The following is a 6,182-nucleotide window of genomic DNA, read 5'->3' as shown; positions in this document are numbered from 1 at the left end:
GGAGTGTTAAAAGATTTAATTACCCTTAAAATAACTCAAAACAGAGTGTTTTTGACACCTGGAACTGACTTATGCAGTGCCCAAGTGATTGCCTAAGCTTGGTTAGGCGGTGCCTAACCAATCGCCTATGCTTGGGTTGGGCGGCGCCTAACCAATCGCCTATGCTTACTATCTCTCACAAAAATGGGCATAACTTTTTGCTCGGGTATTGGATTAAGGTGAAATTAGTATCGTTGGAAAGATAATTGAAATCTCTAAAATTTGGTGGGTATAAATCAGAATAAATACCACATTAACATCAAGTTATACTTATTCAAAGATGACCCTTATAAAATCGAACACTAAAACTTGATGGATTTAAAAACTCTTAGCTTGTATTACCTTAAGTGACTCATATGAACATGATTAATGCATCATAAGCTATCCTATCATCAGGATATTCTTTTTAAGTTATGTACTCAAGTATGAGTCACAGGATAGGAGATTTCATACATAGGAATACATATTCACTTCCTAGCTTAGAAACATGCGGGGTATTACAATATCTCTCTCTTGGGAACATTCGTCCTCGAATGAGAATTTACTGAAAAGAGATACAAGACAATAGAACTTGAACTAAACATGAAGAACTGCAACTTGATCTCATGACTGATATGCTAAACATACTGAACTCATGCATATCTGATGCACGGATAACTGACACATGAATGCATGACTGAGTATGAAACGGTTAATAGGTACCAAGTTTATACTGGAAACATGAATGTGAAACTGAATAAGATTAAGGAAAACTGTTACCTTGAGCTTGATCTGAATTGGCGGGGAAGAGGTGACGATACTTGGTACGCATATCTGCTTCTGCTTCCCAAGTAGCTCCCTCATGAGACTGATTTTTCCAAAGAAACTTGACCAGAGGGACTTCTTTGTTCCTCAATCTATGAGTTTGATAATCTAAGATTTCAACTGGAATCTCTACATAGGAGAGGCTGTTCTAAATGTTGATGCTCTGAATAGGGACAACAACTGCTGGATCACCTATGCACTTCTTTAGAAAAGAGACATGGAAGACTGGATGGACTGAGTCTAGATCTGAAGGCAACTCAAGCTCATAAGCTACCTTGCCAAAGTGACAAAGAATTTTGAAGGGAACGACATACCGGGGATTGAGTTTCCCTTTTTTGCCGAACCTCTTCACTCCCTTCATGGGAGAGATCTTAAGATAGACATAGTCATTGACCTCGAACTCGAGATCCTTTATACGAACATCTGTTGGCTCTGAGTAGCCCAGAGTCTCTCTCTGATCAACTAAACTTTTTCTAAGGCGTCGAATACTAATTTAAGACCTATGGTTGAGGCCTCACTGACTTTGAACCAACCAATCAGAGATCTACATCTCCTACCATAGAGAGCTTCAAATGAAGCCATCTAAATACTAGAATGATAGCTATTGTTGTATGCAAATTCAATCAAAGGAAAGTGGTCGTCCCAACTTCCCTTGAAGTCAATTGCACAAGCCCTTAGCATATCTTCAAGAGTCTGAATGGTCCTCTCTGCTTGACCATCTGTCTGAGGATGAAATACTGTGCTGAGATGGACTTGGGTACCGAGACCCTTTGGAATGCTTTCCAAAAGTGAGAAGTGAACTGGGTATCTCTGTCTGAGATGATAGATAGTGGAACACTATGTAACCAGACTAACTCCCTGATATAGAGTTTGGCATAATCCTCGATAGAATAAGAAGTACGAATAAGAGGGAAATGAGCTGACTTGGTTATCCTATCTATAATGAACCAGACTGAATCATGCTGATGACGAGTTTTAGGCAAACTTGTTATGAAGTCCATGTTAACTTCTTCCCACTTCCAAGTAGGAATGGTGAACTCTAGCATGGAACCACTAGGTTCTTGATGCTCTATTTTAACCTGCTGATATGTAGAGCACTTAGCCATAAACTCTACAACATCTTTCCTCATCCCACTTCACCAATAGATCTCCCGGATGTCACAGCACATCTTAATGGCCCCTGGATGAATAGATTATCACGCACCATGCGCTTCTGCAAGTATTCGCTGCCTCAATTCATCTACACCTGGAACATATAGACGACTCTGACAATGAAGAACACCATCTCCCCCTTGGGAGAAAACCTCAACTTTTTGACTCTAAACTGACTCTTTGAGCTTGACAAGGCTAGGGTCCCTATGTTGATTCTCTTTCACCTCAGAAACTAGAGATAACTTTGAACTACTATGAATACATACACCACCTTTTGAAGAATCGACTAAGCGAACGCCTAGTCTGGCAAGATGATGGATCTCCTGAGCCATCTTTTTCTTACTATCCTCAACGTGAGAAATACTACCCATGAAGAGTCAACTGAGAGCGTCGTCCATAACATTGGCCTTGCCCGGATGATAAAGGACACTCATGTCATAATCCTTCAAGAGTTCTAACTACCTTCTCTGGCAAAGATTAAGATCTTTCTGGGAAAAGACATACTGGAGGCTTTTATGGTCTGTGAAGACATCTACATAAATTCCATAGAGATAATGCCTCTAAATCTTCAAGGCAAAAATTATCGCTGCTAACTTAAGATCATGAGTAGGATAATTCTTCTCATGTGGCTTTAACTGTCTGGACGCGTAGGCTATGACCTTACCATGCTGCATGAGGACACAAACTAAACCCACTCTGAATGCATCATAATAGACTACAAAACTGTTTTAACCATCTAGAATAGTTAGAACTGGAGCGGAGGTGAGTCGTGTCTTTAACCCTTGAAAGCTCTTCTCGCATGAATCTGGCCACTGAAACTTAATCTTCTTCTGAGTCAATCTGGACATAGGAGATGCAACAGAAGAAAATCCCTCAACAAATCATCTGTAATAGTCAACCAAAGCCAAGAAACTCCTAATATTTGATGGAGATATAGATCTGGGCCAGTTTCTTACTGCCTCAGTTTTCTGAGTATCTACTCTAATTCCATCACCAAAAACAATATGGCCAAGGAATGCTACTGATCTTAGCTAAAATTCGCACTTTCTGAACTTAGCGAACAATTGGTGATCCCTGAGAGTCTGAAGAACAATCCTGAGATGGTCCGTATGATCACGTACTGTGCGAGAATAGATCAGAATATTATCTATGAAGACTATGACAAACATGTCCAAGTATTGCTTGAACATACGGTTCATCAAATCCATAAAAGCTACAGGGGCATTGGTAAGACCAAATTACATGACTAAAAATTCAAAGTGACCATACTGAGTATGGAAAGCTATCTTCGAAATGTCACATTCTCTAACTATGAGCTGATGATAGCCTGATTTGAGGTCTATCTTGGAAAAGTAACTAGCACCCTAAAGCTGGGCGAATAGATCATCAATCCTGGGAAGAGGATATCTGTTCTTGACCGTGATCTTGTTGAGTTGATGGTAATCAATACACATCCTGAGAGAACTATCTTTCTTGCGCACGAATAACACTGGCACACCCCATGGGAAAATGCTGGGTCTGATGAATCCCTTATCTAAGAGATCCTTCAACTAATCTTTCAGTTCTTTTAGTTCTGCTGGTGCTATTCTGTATGGCGGAATAGAAATAGGTTGAGTATCCGAAAAAAGGTATATTCCGAAGTCTATTTCCCTTTTGGGAGGAATGCCTGGAAGATCTTCGAGAAAGACATCTGAGTATTTATTAACAACAGGGACTTTTTTGAGTCTGGGATATTCAAAACTAGAATCTTTAACATGCACGAGAAGATACACACACCCCTTAGAAATAATTTTCCTTGCCCGAAGGTAGGAAACAAGTTGACCCCTGAATGCTAAAATGCTACCCTTCCACTCTAGGACGGGCTCATTTAAGAACTAAAACTGAACTATCCTATTTCTGTAGTTGAATATGGCATAGCAGGAATGAAGCCAATCCATGCCGAGAATGACATCAAAATTAGTCATCTTTAACTCCACTAAATCTGCTGATGTGGATTTCTGAGATATTATAACTGGGCAGTTCTTGTATACCTACCGAGCTATGATAGTTTTACCCACTGGATTAGAGACTAAGAAGGGCTCTGCTAGGACTTCGAGACTGATTCTGAAATCACCTGCTATGTATGAAGCAACAAAAGACAAAAATGCACCAGGGTCTAGCAAAGCATAAACATGAATATGGAAAATCTATAATGTACCAGTAACAACATCAGGAGAATTTTCCTGATCCTGTTGGGACTGAAGAGCATAGAGTCTGTTTGGGCGTTGCCCACTGGTAGCACTGGAAATGGCACCCTGCTGGTTCGGGCGGCTGGACTGAGCTGTAGAATAATTTTGCTGACCCAGAAGACTTGATTGTAGACACTCCTTAATCCTGTCGCCTGGATTGCCACAACCAAAATAGACATCACTACCAGCTCTGCAAATGCCTTTGTGGTTCTTACCAAAAGTCTGACAAAGGGGATTCGTTTGGGAACTTCTAATACTGCCCTGAGATTTAGAGCCTGGGGCTTTGTCTCTATTGCCATCTCTGAACTTTGGAACTGGAGCACTGGCAGAGGAAGGAGCTGGAATGGCTGACTTGGAGTAAAACTGTGAATAGTCTCCTCCATCTGACTTGGGGTGAGCAAAGTTGAAATTACCAGACTTTGCTCTCTTGTTCTGCCTCTCCCTAGTCTTAAACTTCTGCTCTTCTACTTGCTGGTCATGGGTCATGAGTGTTTCTAAGGTCATATCATCGATCAGCATCGCAGACCTACACTCATTTACCACACTATCGTTGACCCCTGACACAAACTTGCTCATCTTAGCTCTATTGTCTGCAACCACATAAGGAGCATACCTGGATAGCTGAGTAAATCTAAGAGAATACTCCCTAACCATCATATTCCCCTGCTTGAGGTTGATGAACTCAAGAACTTTGGATTTCCTCAGCTCTTGGGGAAAGAATCTGTCTAAGAAGGTTGTGATAAATTTCTTCTACTCGATAGGGCCTGTATTATCTAACCTCTCAGACTTGCACTGTTTGTACAATTCATGAGAAATATCTTGTAACTGGTAGGCGCCTAACTCAGCACTTTCAATAGAAGTAACACCCATGATGTCTATGACCTTCTAGACTTGGTCAATGAACTCCTGAGGGTCCTCATCAGACTTAGACCCATGGAAAGATGGAGGGTTCATTCGGGTGAAGTCCCGAACCCTATATGCTTTGGGAGTGGCCACTGGATTGGCTGGAATGACTGGTGGCCATTCATTCTATGCAGCCATGGACTGAGCAAGTATGGTAAATGTGTCTCTAAACTCTACATGGGAAACATGTTTGCCCAAAGGATCTTCGGGCTGAGGAGCTGGCTGGTTTCTTCTCTTTGGGGCCATGGTCTGGAATAAGAGAAGAATGGATTAGAATGAGAGTTTAACTAATGATTATGCTTACTAGCATGACATGAATAATGAAGAAAGGGGACTGTTCCTAAAATATCTTATAGCCTCCCGCACATAAATGTGGCGCGCAACACACCCATGTACAAGACTCTACTAGATGCGGTTTTTAGACTTCCTAGGACTCTATTTAACCTTAGGCTCTGATACCAAGTTTGTAACACACTGATTCACTAAACCGGAATGCTACACGATGCTCATGACCTTGAGGGACCATAAGTTAACCCATGATTGATATCTGTACCTACGTACTGCAAATAATGATATAATAATGTGGAATACATAGAACTGTAAGGCCATAAGGTTCAACTGAATACAATCATGTGGGTGAAAATACCCAAAACAACTAAATCTGAATGTAAATCTGAGCATAAATCTGAAAGCCTCTAAACTATCTAAATAATGAGTTGAAGGAACATGTCTCCAACTAACTCCATAAAACTGAACTGAAGAAATAAATAAATGAATCAAATCATATTGTCCTCAAATCAATGAGAACTCATTATGTCTCTATGACTGGAATGCTACCGCTACTGCTGGGCTGGAGCTCGTGTCTCAGAACCTATGGTGTAATATGAAAAGAAAGAACCATAGCGCAAATGCATCAGTACAACTAGAGTACTGAGTATACGAGGGAGGTAGGCTGAACATAAAGGGTTTCATGCATAAACAACACTAACTGAATAATATGAACATGGGAGTGCAAACACACATATATAGAAACTGGGACCGTGAATACATGATAGC

Source organism: Capsicum annuum, chromosome 3 (genome assembly GCF_002878395.1).
Source record: "Capsicum annuum cultivar UCD-10X-F1 chromosome 3, UCD10Xv1.1, whole genome shotgun sequence".
NCBI lineage: Eukaryota > Viridiplantae > Streptophyta > Magnoliopsida > Solanales > Solanaceae > Capsicum > Capsicum annuum.
Note: the sequence above shows the minus strand (reverse complement) of the source record.